At 44.0% G+C, this 19,781-nt stretch overlaps 1 protein-coding gene across 4 annotated transcripts in view; it reads right to left on the bottom strand.

Annotated features, from left to right (window-relative positions):
* Positions 1-18,766, bottom strand: part of nipa2 (NIPA magnesium transporter 2) — a 49,288-nt gene extending 30,522 nt beyond the window's left edge. For 2 of the 4 annotated variants that reach the window (XM_078222446.1, XM_078222448.1), the window contains exon 1: positions 17,107-17,161. The gene's annotated coding sequence lies outside the window, so the exon portion shown is untranslated. Of the gene's footprint in view, positions 1-17,106; positions 17,162-18,610 lie in introns of those variants that run through there. The other 2 variants (XM_078222445.1, XM_078222447.1) reach the window with 2 other exon arrangements.
* Positions 18,767-19,781: the final 1,015 nt, after the last annotated feature.

Below are 19,781 nucleotides of genomic sequence, written 5' to 3'. Positions count from 1 at the left end.
ATGTTTCATCCATTGGATGGCTCTTCCGTCCGCTCCTTCGCTGGAATATAATCAGGAGCAATAAAGGCACACAACTGTCCTTCAGTTATGATCTGATTTGTACTTCAAAAGCCCAGCTTTTACTATCTGCAGCTGAGATATGGCACAACATGAGCTGATCCCCGTTCCATATTTGCCATGGAAATAATACGTTATTTGTTCTTCGTCTCATCTATGAGGAAGCCTCATTAGGTGTAAAGAAACCCAAGTTTCTATTACACATTGATGACCTGGATTGAGAAGCTCAATGCAAATAGGTAAAAAAAGGGCATGCATTCAAAGAAAGCCACCTTAACACTACTAAAGAAAGAGATGAGGGATAAGCGTAAAATGGCAGATTAAATTTGACTGTGAAAAGGACAAGACAAAAAGAGGAAGGAAAGGTGAGCAATGCATACATTATTGCAATGAATAAGTAACACACAATATACAGAATAGAAATTCAGTCTGTGCTGGTGGTTAAACTCCATGAGTCTCCTCCCATTCCACCTATCACATCTCAATTGAGAGCAATCTGGAAGTTGTTCAGCACATCCAGCCTATGCAGAGCAACAATCAACAAAGCTAATAGAACCTTGAATTAAATAACCGGAACAGTAGAATACAAGTCAGGCGATTCACAATCAAACTGCAGAGATTCTGGTCAGATCGTATCTTTAAGTGTTGTGCTTAGTTCTGGTCTTTTTTTTTAAAAAAGTGCAGGGAGTGGTTTAGGTCTGGAATGCACTGAGTGCGGGTGAAGGAAGATACAATTCTGGCTTTCAAAAGAGAATTGAATAAATACCGGAAGAGAAAACAATCTACAGCAAAACAAGCTGAGTTCTGACAGACAACCAGCAACATTGCTTCAAGAACTGACAGTCACCATATTCAGTGAATATCATCGACCTCTGAACAAAAGAATAGCACTGAAACCAGTGGTGAGAAACACTGCATGCATTTCATATGAATGCAACATCAGACAATCACCTGTGAGATTCAAGTGTCCACTTGAATAAAGTGTAACTGCAGAGACAACGGGAACAGATTCAATTGCCCCTCTGAGCTGGAAACTCGTGCATTCAGTTTTCCCCAATGCGGGAGTGACTGCCCACCAGCTCTATTGTGGAAAGGGGGACTCACCCCACCGACTGACACACCGACGTGTTCAGAATGGGGAGAAATCCATTCGCCTCACAGTCAATGGAAAGCGATTCAAATCGATCATCCCATTGATTGTAAGATGAAAGCAAAATACTGGAATCTGAAACAAAACAGAAAATGCTGGAAAATGTCAGCAGGTCTGTGGAGAGAGTATAGAGCACAACATTTTGAGTCTGGATGACCCTTCGTCAGAGCCATTGATTGTCACCAGCACAGTCACATACTCGAGAGAAACTGTTTAGATGTTTCACTTGTGGGAAGGGATTCGCTTTGTTTTCCCACCTGTTGACACTTCAAAGAATCCAGTTGCTTTAAATACCTTATGAGAGAAGCTTAAAAGTTCAAAGCAGCTGAAGCACAATCCTCACTCAGAAGAAGCAGTTTAATCATAGAATACCCACAGTGCAGAAGGAGGCCATTCAGCCCATCATGCCTGCACCGACAACAATCCCACCAAGGCCCTCTCTCTATAACCCCAGATATTTACCCCACTAATCCACCTGACATCCCCCTAACACCAAGGAGCAATTTAGCATAGCCAATCATCCTGAATGGTGGTGGGAGTGGGAGGAGGAATGACCCCACCTGCTAAGGTGACCATGACTGCAGGAGCTGGATTCTTCTGTTATATGGAGAAGATGGATATGTTGTTGGAGAAGATTCTTAGAGATAGGATGTATGGCATTTAGAAAGGAATAAACTCAATAACGATAGTCAGCATGGTTTTGAGAGAGGGAGGTCATGCCTCACTAACCTGGTGGAGTTTTTTGAAGAAGTGACCAGAATGGTTGACGAGGGAAGGGCCGTGGATGTCGTCTATATGGACTTTAGTAAAGCGCTTGACAAAGTCCCTCATGGTAGGCTGGTGAAAAAGGTTGGATCTCTTGGGATAAAGGGGGAGGTGGCTAGATGGGTGGAGAACTGGCTTGGTCACAGAAGACAGAGGGTGGTAGTGGAAGGGTCTTTTTCCGGCTGGAGGCCTGTGACTAGTGGTGTTCTGCAGGGCTCTGTATTGGGACCTCTGCTGTTTGTGATTTATATAAATGATCTGGAAGGTGTAACTGGGGTGGTCAGTAAGTTTGCGGACGACACAAAATTGGCAGGACTTGCAGATAGTGAGGAGCATTGTCAGAAGCTACAGAAGGATATAGATAGGCTGGAAATTTGGGCAACTAAATGGCAGATGGAGTTCAATCCTGATAAATGCGAAGTGATGCATTTTGGTAGAAATAATGTAGGGAGGAGCTATACGATAAATGGCAGAACCATAAAGGGTGTAGATACGCAGAGGGACCTGGGTGTGCAAGTCCACAGATCTTTGAAGGTGACGTCACAGGTGGAGAAGGTGGTGAAGAAGGCATATGGCATGCTTGCCTTTATAGGACGGGGCATAGAGTATAAAAGTTGGGGTCTGATGTTGCAGATGTATAGAACGTTGGTTCGGCCACATTTGGAATACTGTGTCCAGTTCTGGTCGCCACACTTCCAGAAGGACGTGGAGGCTTTGGAGAGAGTACAGAGGAGGTTTACCAGGATGTTGCCTGGTATGGAGGGGCTTAGTTATGAGGAGAGATTGGGTAAACTGGGATTGTTCTCCCTGGAAAGATGGAGGATGAGGGGAGACTTAATAGAGGTGTATATAATTATGAAAGGCATAGATAGGGTGAACGGTGGGAAGCTTTTCCCCAGGTCGGTGGTGACGTTCACGAGGGGTCATAGGTTCAAGGTGAAGGGGGGGAGGTTTAACACAGATATCAGAAAGACATATTTTACACAGAGGGTGGTGGGGGCCTGGAATGCGCTGCCAGGCAAGGTGGTAGAGGCGGACACACTGGGAACGTTTAAGACTTATCTAGACAGCCATATGAACGGAGTGGGAATGGAGGGATACAAAAGAATGGTTTAGTTTGGACCAGGGAGCGGCGCAGGCTTGGAGGGCCGAAGGGCCTGTTCCTGTGCTGTATTGTTCTTTGTTCTTATATCATAAAAACATTAGAATTAGGTGGATAAACCCTTCAGCCTGCTCTGTCATCAAGTTATTTAAAAACATGAATTTATGCAACACCTTTCATGGCCTCAAGACATGCCAAAGTGCTTTGCAGCCAATGGAGTACCCGAAGTACTCTGAAGTGCAGAAAAACCAGCTGGTTTCCACAGTCAGGTGATACCAGACACCCCGTCTTTACTCATGTTGATTGAGGGATAAATATTGGCATAACTTCCCTCTTCTTCAATATAGTGCCATGGGATCTTTAACATCCACCTGAGAGGATAGACAGAGCCTCAGCTTAAAATCTCATCCATCTGGAATTCTGTCTTGAAAAGACTGGTAGAGGCAGAAAACCTCATTGCACTGAAATACTTGGATACGCACTTGAGGTGCTGTAACCCACAGGGCTAGGATCAAAGAGCTGGAAACTAACATTTAACTGGATAACCCATAGCGGGCCAAATGGCCTCCTCCTGTACAGCAAAGCTTCTTATGCTCCATAGTCAACAAAACAAAAGGGAAACATTCAAGCGTTAGTACAAGTGTGGAAAATAGGCACAAGGCTAAGTGTCCAAGACCGGAGTTAGACTTTTCAGTCTTAAAAGGAAATGGGCAAAGAAGTATTCATGTACAGTTAACAGTATAGAAAAAATACATGTGTTAAATGACTTTGAAGTAAAACTGCATGTACAAAATTAGGAAACATGGGTTCAAGCTAATGAAGGTCAAAGTTTGGTCAAATATCAGGAAATTCTTAATACAGATCGAGTTAATGGTGAAAATCCTGCAACCACTTTAGATTCCACTTGATGCTGCTATGGAAAGATTGTAGGGTATTTATGGAAGGATGAACTAAGATGAATGGCCTCTCTCATCTTTAATTATCTTGTGATCTGCAAGAAAGATCTGACTCAAATTGATCGTACATTTATCCAAAACACATCATTGCAGCTTTGATTTATAACATACTAAAAAGAAACTGGCTTTCATATTCATATTCATGGAACCAAGTTTAACTGACAAGTAAGCCTGAGATGTCTATCTATTTCTGGCATCTACTTCAAAAGGTTGTTGTTCTGCTGCTTCAATGTGAAACACACCGCAGTTGCTATCCCGAATGACTCTCGTACCCATAGAATTAATACAGTCTATAAGGGAAAGGCAACAGATTCCCGAACGTAAAATGGTACCCAATTGCAAAAATGACCCAAAGCTATTCTCAGGAGTCAGAAAATCAAAAGCTGCGACTGCGATCCACAGCCTGGAAATTCCTCATCACTTTTACAGAACGATCCGTTATGTCCAGCCGAACCGTTCTACAACCAAGCACAAAAACAACTGGCAGACGACTGCCCCAACTTCAGCCGTATTAAATTATTTCTATTGTTTTCCTATTAGTGCGGGAAATTTAACATGGATGACTTTATTTTAAGTTATTGGCCACTGAAAAGTACTGGAGACAGTACAGCTTGGCACACACGGAGGCGGGTGCGGACTTCAAAGTCAATTTCAATGGGGACAGAGGCGAGCAGTGGAAATGAAACCCAAATTTGACAAAATCTTGCTTGAAAGTAGTCTCTAACTACAATCTCAAAAACTCTTCACTGTAGTTTGTGGAACCTTACCGTGCACAAAACAGTTGCCACAGACTAAATAATTTGAGACAAGAGAATGGTAAACAGACGCAAATCTTTTTATCTTTAGGGAAAGTCAGCAACACTAAAGGGGTTTAATCGCTCTTTTCACATTACATATTCCATCATGCAGCTCGGGATTTTATAAGGGGAATTCTGACTGGCTAGATGAATGCAAAAAGTGGTAGAATCACTTCAAGGTAATGGGTTAAACTGGCGGAGGTGAAAAGCGTTGTTTCCTAGAACTAGCTATGCACAAAAATTTGCATTTAAATAAATTTAAGATAGTGGAGCAACCCACTGCAGTTCACAGGAATATAAAACAAAACGGAACAGATGGCTAAAAGATTGGTCAAAGTGGTAGGTTTTAAAGATAGTCTTAAAAGGACAGCAGCAGCAAGCCAGAGAAGTTTCGGGTAGGAACTCCAGAGCTTAGGGCCTGGGCAGCTGAAGGCATAAGAAGCTTTCTAAAAAAAAATTAATTTATGCAATCGGCCAACATTTATTGCCCTTCCCTAGTTGCCCTTGAGAAGGCAGTGGTGAGCTGCCTAATTGAAGTGCTCCAGTTCGAGGTGTAGGTACACCCACAATGCTGTTAGAGGTTCCAGGATTTTGATCTCGTGACAAGTGAAGGAACGGCAATATATTTCCAAGTCAGGATGGTGTGAGACTTCGAGGGGAACTTCCAGATGATCATGTTCCCAAGTATCTGCTGCCTTTGTCCTAGCTGGCAGTTGTTTGGAAGGTGCTGCCTAAGGAGCCTTGGTGAGTTCCTGCAGTGCATATTGTAATGTAGGATGCAAGGGTGTCTAAACTTAGACAGGCTCAAGCTAGGGCAGCAAGGAGACATGACTGAACCCAATCCACTGTTTAGCAGTGGGGGAAGGGGTGAATGTTTGTGGAAAGGGGTACCAATCAAACAGGTTGCTTTGTCCTGGATGGTGTTGGGCTTCTTGAGTGTTGTTAGAGCTGCACTCAACCAGTCAAGTGGAGAGTATTCCATTCCTCTCCTGAATTGTGCCTTGTAGATAGTGGACAAGGTTTGTGGAATCAGGAGGCGAGTTACTTGTCACAGGATTCCTAGCCCAAGAGCCTGCTCTCTTGCCACAGTATTTACATGGCTAGTCCAGTTCAGTTTCTGGCCAACTCTAATCCAAGATGTTGATAGAGGGGGATTCAGCAATGGTGATGCCATTGAACATCATGGGACAATGGTTAGCTTCTCTCTTGTTGGAGATGATCATTGCTGGCACTTGTGTGGCATGAATGTTAATGGCCATTTGTGAGCCCAAGCCTGGGTATTTTCCAGGGTCTTGATGCCATACTCAATGGTAATGCCCAAGATGTTGATAGTGAGGAATTCAGCAAAGGTAATGCCATTGAATGTCAAGGGGTATGGTCAAATGCTGCCTTGGTCTAGGGCAGTCATTCTCACTACACTTACAGATTTCAGCTCTTTTGTCCATGTTTGAACCAAGGCTGTAATGAAGTCAGGCGCTGAGTGACTCTTACAGAACCCAAACTCAGCACCAGTGAGCTGGTTACTGCTAGGTAAGTGCCGTTTGGTAGCACTGTTGATGACCCCATCCATCACTTTACTGATTATCAGGAGTAGACGGGTGGGCGGTAATTGTCCGGGTTAGGTTTGTCCTGTTTCTTGTGTACAGGACAATACCTGAGCAATTTTCAACATTGCCAGGTAGACTATTGCAAATGCTTCAGCCTTATCTTTTGCACTGATATGCTGGGCTCTTCCATCACTGATGGTGAGGATACTTGTAGAGCTTTCTCCTCCTGTTAGTTGTTTAATTGTCCATCATAATTAATAACTGGATGTGACAGGACTGCAGAACTTGGATCTGACCCATCGGTTGTGGGTTCGCTTAGCTCCATCCAATAACTACAGCTTATGCTGTTACATTGCAAATAATATAGCTTCACCAGGCTGAAACCTCATGTTGAGGTATGCCTGGTATTTGCTTCTAACATGCCCTCTTGCACTCTTCATTGAACTAAGGTTGATCACCTGGCTTGGTGGTAATGGTAGAGCGGAGGATATGCTGGGCCATGAGGTTAGATTCTGGTTGAATAGGATTCTGCTGCTTCTGATGGCTCACAGCTCTTCATGGATGCCCAGTTGTGAGTTGCTCGATCTATTCAAAGTCTATCCCATTTAGCAAGGTGGTCGTGCCACATACCACAATGGAGGGTATCCTCAATGTTAAGAAGGGACTTGGTCTCCATAAGGATTGCGCAGTACACCCTCCCACCGGTACATCTGCAGCAGGCAAGTTGGTGAGGATAAGGTCAAGTACATTTTTCCCTCTTGTTGGTTCCCTCACCATCTACTGCAGACCCAGTCTAGCTGTTATGTACTTTGGATTTGGGCAGTTCGGTCTGTGGTGGTACTGCCGAGTCATTCTTCATGGTGGGCATTTAAGTTTCCCATCCAGAGTACGTCCTGTGCCCTTGCATACTGCTTCCTCTAAGTGGTGTTCAATGTGAAATGTCGGCACCATGGCACAGTGGTTAGCATTGCTGCATCACAGCTCCAGGGACACGGGTTCAATTCTGGCCTTGGGTTACTGTGTGGAGTTTGCACATTCTCCCAGTGTCCGCGTGAATTTTTTCTGGATGCTCCAGTTTCCTCCCACAGTCCAAAGATGCGCAGGTTAAGTGGATTGGCCATGGGAAATGTGTGGGGTTACGGGGATGGGGTGGGGGAGAGGGCCTTGGTAAGATACGCTGTCAGAGAGTCGGTGCAGACTCTTTGGGCCAAATGGCCTCTTCTGCACTGTAGGGATTCTATGATGAGTACTGATTCATCAGCTGAGGGGTGACTGTATGTGGTAGTCAGCAGGAGGTTTCCTTGCCCTTGTGCCTTGAGATTTCATGGGGTCCAGAGTTGATGTTGAGGACTTGCAGGGCAACTCCCTCCCGACTGTAGACCACTGTGCTGGACCTGTTCAGCCAGTGGGACAGGACATACCAGGAATGGTGAAGATGGTGGTTGGGACATTATCTGTAAGGTCCGATTCCATCAGTGTGACTATTGCTTGACTATTCTGTGAGACATCTCACCATATTTTGGCACAAGCCGAAGATTTTAGTAAGGGGGACTTTGCAGGGTCAACAGGTTTGGGTTTGCTGTTGCTTCCTGTGCCTAGGTCAACGTGGGGTGGTCCGCCTGGTTTCATTCCTTTTTGTTTTCTTTGTAGCAGTTGCATAAAACTGAGTGGCTTGATAGCCACTTCAGAAGGCATTGAAGAGTCAACCACATTGCTGTGTGTCTGGAGTCAAGACCGAATAAGGACAGCAGATTTCCTTCCCCAACGAACATTGGTGAACCAGATGGGTTTTCCTGACAATTGACACCGGTTTCACTCAACTCCAAATTTTTCTTTAGAGTTCAAATTCCACCATCTGTATGGTGGGATTTGAACCTGGATCTGCTGGATTACCAGTCCAGTGACAATACCACTGTGCCACTGTCTCACCTGAAGAGGCCAAAATTGGAGGAGTGCAGATTTCTGCACCTGGGGGAAGATGTTAATTAGCTATTTTGAAACTTTGAGCCAAGTATAACAATATTTTGATCCACAAGGCAACTACAGTAAGGTGCAAGGTTGTCTCTTTACAACGAGGTGTGGCTCTTCTCTCATGGTTGTGAGTTGCAATTTTTAAAACTGCTCGCTGTTGCTTGTGGAACCTTGCTGTGCTCAAAGCAGTTGTTATTTAACCTGACAGACTGCACCAGATAATTAAGTTAATGCGAGGTGCTTTGGGACATTCGAAAGTCACAAGAGAACACTGGACAAATTTTTTTTGTCTTTAAAGAGGGTCCGCACACTTTGGGAATGGCGGGGGGGGGGGGGGGGGGGGGGGGGCAGCAAAGGAGGAGGGAAATTCGTAAGAAGGATGCAGTGAGAGTGGCAGAGGCAGAAAGGGCGAGGTGAGAATGATTTGATGGATGAAAGGAACGGGATAGATATGGCACGGAATGGAGAATTAAAGTAGTAGTATTATACTATTGCAAGTAGAGTTACTAATTTCACCTCAAATGTTTTACAGATCTTTGTTAATTCTGAGATTCTCCTTTAAATTTTTCTGTTCCAATTAATGCAATTTTTATTTTTCAAGTCCCATAACTATAGCCTCCTATCCTTGGAATAATCCTGATAAATTTATGACAGACTTTTCCCATGGTTCCAATATCCTTTCTACAATGGGTTACCCAAAACACACAACCATGGTCTAACTGACACTTTGTACAGATTCACCATCAAAACTGCATTCAATTATGCAATATATTTTAACCCATGATCACATTTTACCCCTTTGTTATGGCTTTTTTATTTTTTAATCCATCTGCAACAATCAGCTTTATAAAGCGATAAAAGCAAATTATTGCGGATATCTGAAACCAAAACAGAAAATGCTGGAAAATCTGACAGCATCTTTCATAGAATCCCTACAGTGCAGGAGCAGACCATTCAGCCCATCGAGCCTGCACTGACAACAATCCCACTCAGATTCTAGCTCCGTAACCCCATGTATTTACCCTGCTAATCCCCCTGACACTAAGGGGCAATTTAGCATAGCCAATCAACCTAGTCCACACATCTTTGGAGTGTGGGAGGAAATCGGAGTACCCGGAGGAAATCCATGCAGACACGGGGAAAATGTGCAAACTCCACATATACAATCCCCCGAGGTCAGAATTGAACCAGGTCCCTGGCGCTGAGGAAGCAGTGCTAACCACCATGCCGCCATGCCATGGATGAGGGCTATCCAGACTCAAAATATTAACTCTGCTCTCTTTCCACAGATGCTGTCAGACCTGCTGAGACTTTCCAGCATTTTCTATTTTTGTATGAACATTATAAAATGATTTACTTACACCTCCAAGTCCCTCTCGTTTTCCAATCCATTAAGAATCTATGTAGCTCCCATTTCTACTTTCTACACATCTTATTACTATCCCACACACCCCTCCCCTCTTTGAAAAATTTGCCTTATTTTCTCAAACATGCATTTATGTTATTCCCCAGCGGTCAACATATCTTTCTGGGCATGATCAGCAATACAAGTTTAACTTGTGCAAATCATTTATAACTTTGCTTCAATGCACGTATGTGCAGCAGGGTTGTATGTGCCATGACAAATTAGATTTTGCTGAACCAACAATAATGCAAGATAGTAACTGTGCAAATTTGAAGACTTTCACCAAATTTGAAAATGGAGTCTTCGGTATTTAAAAATGATTTTAGCATCATCCATAAAAACCAGTTCAAATCACTCAAAGTATAAAAGTACAAAGTTATGAAAAATTTGCCAGAAGTGTCCTCACCATCTACAACACTTCAGATATTGATGCAACCATGCCCTTGTGCAACGGAACTGGACAACCCTCAGGTTCAGATTAAGCGGCAAGTAATATCCAGGCCACACAAGTGCCAGGCAACGACCATCTCCAACAAGAGAAATTTTAACAATCTCTCCTAGATATTCAACAGCACTATCATTGCTGAATCCCTCATCACCAACAGCCTGGTGGTTATCATTGACCAGAAACTAAAATAGGTCAACCATATAGACACTGTGGGTACTGGCGCAGATCAGAAGCTATGAATTCTGCAGTGAGTAACTCACTTCCTGACTCCCAAAAGTCTGTCCTGATGGAATACTCTTGCCTGGATGTGTGAAGCTCCAACTACACAAGAGGTTCAACACTATCCAGGACAAAGCAGCCTACTTGATTAGCCTCCCCATCCACCATCTCAAACATTCACTCTCTCCTCCACCACCACAACCGGTGGAGTGTACCACCTACAAAGATGCACTACAGCAACTCACCAAGAATCCTTGACATCACCATCCAAACGCACAACCTTTACCACCTAGGCACAGGAAAAGGGACAACAAGTGCACGGCAACGCCATCAGCTGCAAGTCACACACCATCTTGACTTGGAACTATATTGCCATTCCTTTACTGTCGCTGTGTCTGGAACCTTGTCCCTAATAACGTGTTTGTGTACCTACACCAGTTGGACTGTTAATGCCTCAAGGTGGTGACTCATCAACAGCTTCTCAAGGGCAACTAGGGATGGGCAACAAATTCAGCCCTTGCTCCCATCACAGCGATGAAAAAGTAAAGTATCTTGAGGATAACACACCTAAGCATATTGTGCATAGTTCTGGACTCCACGTTACCAAAAGGTTGCAAAAGCACCTGAAAGGTTCAAAAAAGATTAAAAGAATACTAGAAATTATAACTATTAGGTTAGATGGAAAATGTTATCTCTAGAAACAAAACGCTGATGAGTGCCTAATAGAGGGCCCTTTTAGCAAGGTCAGCATAATACACCAATGCCATGCAAAACTCATAGGCTCCCATTATTTCTGGCACATTACCACAGATTTAAAAAGAAACTTTGAAACATTTGATAACCAACTCCATTTCAAGGCTGGAACACATCTAAGGGTTGAAATAAGTTGTACTTCGAAACCTGAGGCACAAGTTGCATCTTCATTAACCACAAGCTGCTCTATAAATATGGGGCCAGCTTACATATTTGATTTGATTTATTATTGTCACATGTATTAACATAGAGTGAAAAGTATTGGTTCTTGCGCACTACACAGACAAAGCATACCATTCATAGAGAAGGAAAGGAGAGAGTGCAGAATGCAGTGTTACAGTCATAGCTTGGGTGAGAGAAAGATCAACTGAATGCGAGGTAGGTCCATTCAAAAGTCTGATGGCAGCAGGGAAGAAGCTGTTCTTGAGTCGGTTGGTATGTGACCTCAGACTTTTGTATCTTTTTCCTGACGGAAGAAGGTGGAAGAGAGAATGTCTGGGGTGCGTTGGGTCCTTAATTATGCTGGCTGCTTTGCAGAGGCAGCAGGAAGTGTAGACAGAGTCAATAGATGGAAGGCTGGTTTGTGTGGTGGATTGGGCTACATTCACGACCATTTGTAGTTTCTTGCAGTCTTGGGCAGAGTAGACAACCTAGCCCCTTCTTAAAAAAAAGCTTACTTTACAATGGTATATACTTTCTTATAAGAACATAAGAAATAGGAGCAGGAGTAGACCATCTCGCCCCTCGAGCCAGCCCCGCCATTCAATAAGATCATGGCTGATCTGAAGTGGATCAGTTCCACCTACCCGCCTGATCCCTATAACCCCTAATTCCCTTATCGATCAGGAATCCATCTATCCGTGATTTAAACATATTCAACGAGGTAGCCTCCACCACTTCAGTGGGCAGAGAATTCCAGAGATTCACCACCCTCAGAGAAGAAGTTCCTCCTCAACTCTGTCCTAAACTGACCTCCCCTTTATTTTGAGGCTGTGCCCTCTAGTTCTAGTTCTTCTTCCACAATGTCATACATTTTCTTAGTAAGAAGTCTCACAACACCAGGTTAAAGTCCAACAGGTTTATTTGGTCGCAAATACCATAAGCTTTCGGAGCACTGCTCCTTCGTCCTTCCTTTGACGAAGGAGCAGTGCTCCGAAAGCTTATGGTATTTGCTACCAAATAAACCTGTTGGACTTTAACCTGGTGTTGTGAGACTTCTTACTGTGTTCACCCCAGTCCAACGCCGGCATCTCCACATCATACATTTTCTTCACATTGTATTAGGAACAGGGAACATTAGTGCATCTGTACTTCTTCCTCAAAATTATACTATTCATTTGATACCTGAAGCATTTCTTTAATAAATATTCACGGTGATGTTTCCTACTTATCTGTTGACAAGCATTGTTCACATGATGCTATCAGCCTTTGGGGTAAAATGTCACTAACTGTGCCATTTTGGCACTGAGCTCAATTTTTGCAACTCTACTGGTGTAGTCAAATAAAAAAAGTAATTAAAAATATTAGCATATGGAAAATATCTGGCATTTCTTTGGGTCCCTCGTTCCAACAAATAATTCTGTCATGGGCTTACTTTCTAAACAACCAAATACTCAGTCTTCAAGCAATCTCCCAGATTTCCCAACTACACTCCTGAGATATTGACTTTAATATAGCGAAACATGATGCAGCGTATATTATATATACATATATACAAAATAAAAGACACTGCCGAGTCAATTAAAAGGTAAAATCAACTTCAGGGGATGATCAGAAATCACTTAAGCTTGGTCTCGCTTTCTGACCTTCTTTCTGAACTGTTTATAGATTTATGGTCTCATACTACACTTTCTATTCTATATTTACTTCACATAATACAGTAAGGACCTGGTGTAGATTCAGTTATTTTTGCCAATTCGTATAATCCTGCTCTAGACTGCACTTTATTCAATCATAGAACCCCTCCACTGCAAAAGAGGCCATTCAACCCATCGAATCTATACTGACTCATTCACAGGAATCTCTCCCCCATCCTATCCTTGTAACCATACATTTACCATGGCTAATCTATTTAACCCACACAGGGCGGCACGGTAGCACAGTGGTTAGCACTGCTGCTTCACAGCTCCAGGGTCCTGGGTTCGATTCCTGGCTCGGTCACTATCTGTGTGGAGTTTGCACATTCTCCTCGTGTCTGCGTGGGTTTCCTCCGGGTGCTCCGGTTTCCTCCCACAGTCCAAAGATGTGCGGGTTAGGTTAATTGGCCAGGTTAAAAAAATTGCCCCTTAGAGTCCTGGGATGCGTAGGTTAGAGGGATTAGTGGGTAAAATACGTGGGGGTAGGGCCTGGGTGGGATTGTGGTCGGTGCAGACTCGATGGGCCGAATGGCCTCCTTCTGCACTGTAGGGTTTCTATGATTTCTATGATTCTGGGACACTAAGGGGCAATTTAGCACGGCCAATCCACCTAACCTGCACATCTTTGGACTGTGGGAGGAAACCGGAGCACCCGGAGGAAACCCACGCAGACACGAGGAGAATGTGCAAACTCCACACAGACAGTTACCCAAGGCCAGAACTGAACTCAGTCCCTGGCGCTGTGAGGCAGCTGTGCTAACCACTGTGCCACCATGCACCCACTTGAAAATCACTTGAAAAATTACAACATGCTACAGTCCACTGATAATTCAAGGTTACTTTGCATAAAATTTTAATTAAACAATGTAAATAACACAATCGTCAAAATTTCAGACTTCAAGATATTGTATTTTAAGTTAGCTCAAAAGTTATTTAACTCAAATTAAGAGACAAAAGAAAAAATGCTTGCACTTATTTGGCTCTAGGGCAGGTTCAGCACCCGGAAGGGGATGTGTGGCCAGTGAAGTATTTTTGAAGTGTAGCTACTGTTGTTCTGTACATGGTGTTAGAATAACTAAGTATACAACTGACAGAGAACATGAAGTCTTCGCAGATTCTAAATATGTCTGACCAATGCAGAGCAGAAATCTACAAAATGCATCACAGGAAGTTAAAATGTGTAATGTTTGGGTCATATAACGACGTAAATATTTCATCTAGTTCTGGTTACCAAAACACTCAGGTAGATGCTGTTTTGACGAAAGGTCACAGAGCTGAAATGCTAACTCTGATTCTCACTCCATAGATGCTGTTAGACCTGCTGAGTGTTTCCACATTTCCTGTTATTATTTCAGATTTCCGACCTCTACACTATACTATAAAGGAAAGACTGAAGATATATCTAAGAAACTATCTTTGAGGCACATGATTCATTAGGAAAGATTAAATAGAAAAAGTATATTACGAGGGGGGCAATTTTTCCATTCAGAAAGTGGTGTCTAGAACGAGCTGCCAGAGGCAGTAGTAGAGGCGGGTACAATTTTGTCTTTTAAAAAGCATTCAGACAGTTACATGGGTAAGATGGGTATAGAGGGATGTGGACCAAATGTGGGCAATTGAGACTAGCTTAGTGGTAAAAACTGGATTAGTTGGGCCGAAGGGTCTGTTTCCATGCTGTAAACCTCTATGACTCGGAGCAAGAAAAGTTGATGCACCTTCCAACTAGTAAAATAAATATTTAGAAATGCTTCATGCCTAACAATGAATGTATCGAATTGTCTCCCAAAGACACCAGAAAAGGCAACAGCCTGGAATTTTCAAAGAAACACCTAGATGCAGCAACGCTCAAATTTTAGGATCACTTGGATTTGATGGATAACTTAAAATGGGCTGAATGGCCTTGCTTGTGCATAAATAACTTGGCATCATGAATCAATAGCTGCTGTATGCTGCACGCTGCACTTTTTTTCACCACTTAGAGCAACAACCTGCTTGTTTTCGAGTCTTTGGCTGCACTAAATTTTTCATCATGCATCAAAATGTACACGTCCAAAGAAGACAAATTTCTGTACAAATTTTAGAATGCTATACACAGTTTTGCAGCACAGCTCCTAGAACAAAAGCCAACTATAATGTCATTTTCATCCCCAATGTACACTGCATCAAATAATGACAATCTCCCATGATGGCGACAAAAATATATTACAAGGAAGATTTCTCTATAGATGTCACACGATTATTGTTTATCACTGCAAAATATTACAACTTCCTACTTGTGAAATAGGACAAAGAGAAAGGCAAACATCATTTTCAGTCAGGACACGCAAAGTTGAGGTGCACAAATATCCTTCTCTTTTCTCCTAAACAACATTTAGTGCCAAAACCTGACAGATGGACTAACAGGTTTAACCAGCAATTGTTATAACCCTTGCCACATATCATGGCACCACCACCCCAACAATGCAACACTGTGTTGGCTGCTCATCTTAACAAGGATGCATTTAAAATAAAGGGTACAATTCTAAAGCTGGTGCAGGAGCAGAGTGATCTTGGTGTATATGTGCAGAAGCCATTGAAGGTGGCAGGGCAGGTAGAGTGGTCAAAGCACACAGTGCCCTAGGCTTTATCAATAGGGATGTAGAATACAAGAGCAAGGAGGTAGGGATCTGGAAAACACTGCCAGAACGTGGAAGCAACAGGTTTAAATAAGGCATTCAAAAAGGTAATCGGGTAGTTATCTGAAAATTAAGAACGGGCAGGGTTACGGGGAGAAAAGCGGTGGGAATTGACGAGATGGTGTTGATGTGATGGGCTGAATGGCTTCCTTCAGTGCAGTAACAATTTTATGAGGATTGGGAAAAATAAAATCATAAACAAATAACAGCAATTTAGTAGTATTTGTTTATGCAACACTGCATATTAATAAAAATGTACATTTGAAGCAGCATTACCTTACGAACTGTGTTCAGACAAATGTAACTGCCTCCACCTTTCACATTTTTAACCACTATGTTACCTGTGCTAAGGAAATAATAATATAGAATTTCTACAGTGCAGAAGGAACCCATTCCACCCATTGAGTCTGCACCAACTCTCCGAAAGAGCATCTTATGCAGGCGCATCCCCTGCCCTATCCCCGTAAACCCACACATTTATTCCACTAATCTCCCTAACCTACACAACTTCGGACACAATATGCATATCATAATCCCTACAGGGCAGGAGACAATTTGGCCCATCTAGCCTGCACCAACAACAATCCCTCCCAAGCCATCTCCATAACCCCACTTTTTTTTACTCTGCTAGTCCCCCTTACACTAAGGGACAATTTATCATGGCCAATCAACCTAACCCGCACATCTTTGGACTGTGGGAGGAAACCAGAGCATTTGGAGGAAACCCACACGGAAAAGGGGACAATGTGCGAAGTCCACACAGACAGTGACCCAAGGCTGGCGCTGTGAGGCAGCTGAAGCAGCAATGCTAACCACTGTGTCTCGGTGCTGCCCATCTATATATATATAGATGATGCAAAACAGTAAGACCAATCAGAAAGCAATTTAAATGCCAGAACTTCACCATTCCACACACACAGATATATCAAATGTGATACTGATCAAAATAATAAGTTTCCTAAACCAAAGCTGCTCATAATCTGAATGCATCCACCCCACTGGTCAGCAATAAAATTTGCCTCCATGGAGTCAGCAAAAATAAATGTAACTACGTGCACATTGGACCAAGGTGCAAGAGGTAATTAAAAAATCACAACTCTCTCTATATTTTGAAGCGTTTCTCCATAAAACTTCTAAAAGGAGATAAAAATGAATGTATTGTCTTGCCACACAGTTGACCTTTACTGATCTGCAGTTGAGTACATTTTCTTCACCATGAAAATAAAATGTGCTTTGTACAAGGTCAGATTCAAGGATTTTTTTGTCATCTTAAAACATGGTTTGAAAATTAAAGGTGACAGAGGAAAAATGCAGGAGGAATTTTGCACTAACACACACACATATGTATAAAACAGGGCGGCAAGTGCCGGCAGAGTTTATTTATTAATGTCACAAGTAGGCTTACATTAATGCTGCAATGAAGTCGCTGTGAAAATCCCCTAGTCCCAACACACCGACTCCTATTTGGGTACAGTAAGGGAGAATTTAGCATGGTCAAATGCACCTAACCAGCACATCTTTCAGACTGTGGGAGGAAACCGGAGCACCCGGAGGAAACCTACAGACATGGGGAGAACATGCAGGCTCCGCACTGACAGTGACCCAAGCTCGGAATCGAACCTGGGTCCCTGGCGTTGTGAGGCAGCAATGCTAACCACTGTGCCACCATGCCACCCACCTATACATAGATTATGCAAAACAGTAAGACTAATCAGGAAGCAATTTAAATGCCAGAACATCCCCATTCCACTCTCAGATATATCAAATGCAATACTGTTCAAAATAATAAATTTCCTAAACCAAATCTGCTAATAATCTGAATGCATCCATCCCACTGTCCGGAAATAAAATTTGCCTCCACGGAGTCAGTAAAAATAAATGTAACTACACGCACATTGGGCCAAAGTGTAAGAGGTAATTTTTAAAAATCACAACTCTATGTTGAGGAAGTGCTTCTCCATAAAACTTATGTGATTTCTCATATACAGAGGATGAAAATGAATGTATTGTATCACCACACAGTTGACTTTTATTTTAGCTGAGCTGCAATTGAGTACATTTTCTTCACACCATGAAATTAAAATGTGCTTTGTACAAGATCAGATTCAAGAAATATTTTTCTGTCAGCTTAAACATGACTTGAAAATTAAAGGTGACAGAAGAAAAATGCAGGAGGAACTTTGCACTAACTCACACATATATAGAACAGGGTGGCAAGTTTTGTGGAGGAGATTGTCAGCAGACTTTATTTATTAGCGTCACAAGTAGGTTTGCATTAACACTGCAATGAAGTGACTGTGGAAAACCCCTAGTCGCCACACTCCGGCACCTGTTCGGGTACACTGAGGGAGTATTTAGCACCTAACCAGCACAGTCTTTCAGACTGTGGGAGGAAACTGGAGCACCCGGAGGAAACCCACGCAGACATGGGGAGAACATGCAGACTCCACACAGACAGTGACCCAAGCCGGGAATCGAACCAGGGTCCCTGGCGCTGTGATGCAGCAGTGCTAACCACTGTGCTGTCCAGGGATAGACGTGAGTGCAGAATAAGGAAAGCCCTAACAGGGGCTCAAGGAGGAAGGCAGGTCCCTGTCAGCAGAGGGATTCAAGGTTATTGGGGGGGGGGGGGGGTGAGGGTGTAGTTGGGGGCGGCTCAGACCCTTTCCTCCCTGGGCTGGTGCAGGTGTCCTTCTGCCCGCGGGAGGCTCGGTGCTTGTTCGTCCCCCCCCCGCCTCCCGGGGAGAGCGTGATCTCCTGCGGGGAGGGGGCCTGCGGGAGGCGGTGCCTCCAAAGCCCAGCCACAGCGACTCTTCCCTCAGCGCAAAGCCCGGCCCTTCAGACCCGGCAACCCGCCCACTACCGCCACTTATTTTACACCCACAAACAGCCTCCCTTCATTTACTCACCGCCTGTCCCTCGCGGTGCTGCCCGCCGTCCCGCTCCTCATCCTCTCTCCCTCCTCACAACCCGCTCCTTATCACCCCTCCAACTGATAACACCACCGCATCAGACTAGGCCGCCCGCCAACTACTCCTCCTGCCACAGCGCCACCTGCCGCCCAGGAGGCCGCCCGCTGACTCCTCCTTCTACCACAGCGCCACCTGCCGCCCAGGAGGCCGCCTGCCGACTACTCCTCCTGCCATAGTGCCACCTACCGTCCGGGAGGCCTCCCCGCCGAGAATGAAGCTCCCCACTCACGAGATTTCTGTCACCACTTGGCCACTGAGCCATGATCATATATGTCAGGGCTGCTGCAGATGAATGGGAACACTCTCCCCTCCTTCTCCCTTTCTCTTCCCCTCCCTCCTCCCTTTCTGGCAGCACTGGAGCACAGTGGTTAGCACTGCTTCCTCACAACGCCAGGGACCCATGTTCGATTCCCAGCTTGGGTCACTGTCTGTGTGGAGTTTGCACTTTCTCCCTGTGTCTGCATAGGTTTCTTCTGAATGCTCCGGTTTCCTCCCACAGTCTGAAAGATGAGCTGGTTAGGTCCATTGGCCATGCTCAATTCTCCCTCAATATACGCTGAGTGTGGCGACTCGGGGATTTTCACAGTAACTTCATTGTGGTGTTAATGTAAGCCTACTTGTGACACTAATAAATAAACTTAAACTTCCCCTCCCCCTCCCTTCCCCTCCATGCATTGACTCCATCTACACTTCTCACTATCTCAGAAAAGCAGCCTGCATAATCATAAGAACATAAGAAATAGGAGCAGGAGTAGGCCATCTAGCCCCTCGAGCCTGCCCCGCCATTCAATAAGATCATGGCTGATCTGAAGTGGATCAGTTCCACTTACCCGCCTGATCCCTATAACCCCTTATTCCCTTACCGATCAGGAATCCATCTATCCGTGATTTAAACATATTCAACGAGGTAGCCTCCACCACTTCAGTGGGCAGAGAATTCCAGAGATTCACCACCCTCTGAGAGAAGAAGTTCCTCCTCAACTCTGTCCTAAACTGACCCCCCTTTATTTTGAGGCTGTGCCCTCTAGTTCTAGTTTCCTTTCTAAGTGGAAAGAATCTCTCCACCTCTACCCTATCCAGCCCCTTCATTATCTTATAGGTCTCTATA

The sequence above is a fragment of the Mustelus asterias genome, chromosome 10, assembly GCF_964213995.1.
Source record: "Mustelus asterias chromosome 10, sMusAst1.hap1.1, whole genome shotgun sequence".
Taxonomy (NCBI): domain Eukaryota; kingdom Metazoa; phylum Chordata; class Chondrichthyes; order Carcharhiniformes; family Triakidae; genus Mustelus; species Mustelus asterias.
Note: the sequence above shows the minus strand (reverse complement) of the source record. Positions and strands in the feature narration are given on the sequence as shown.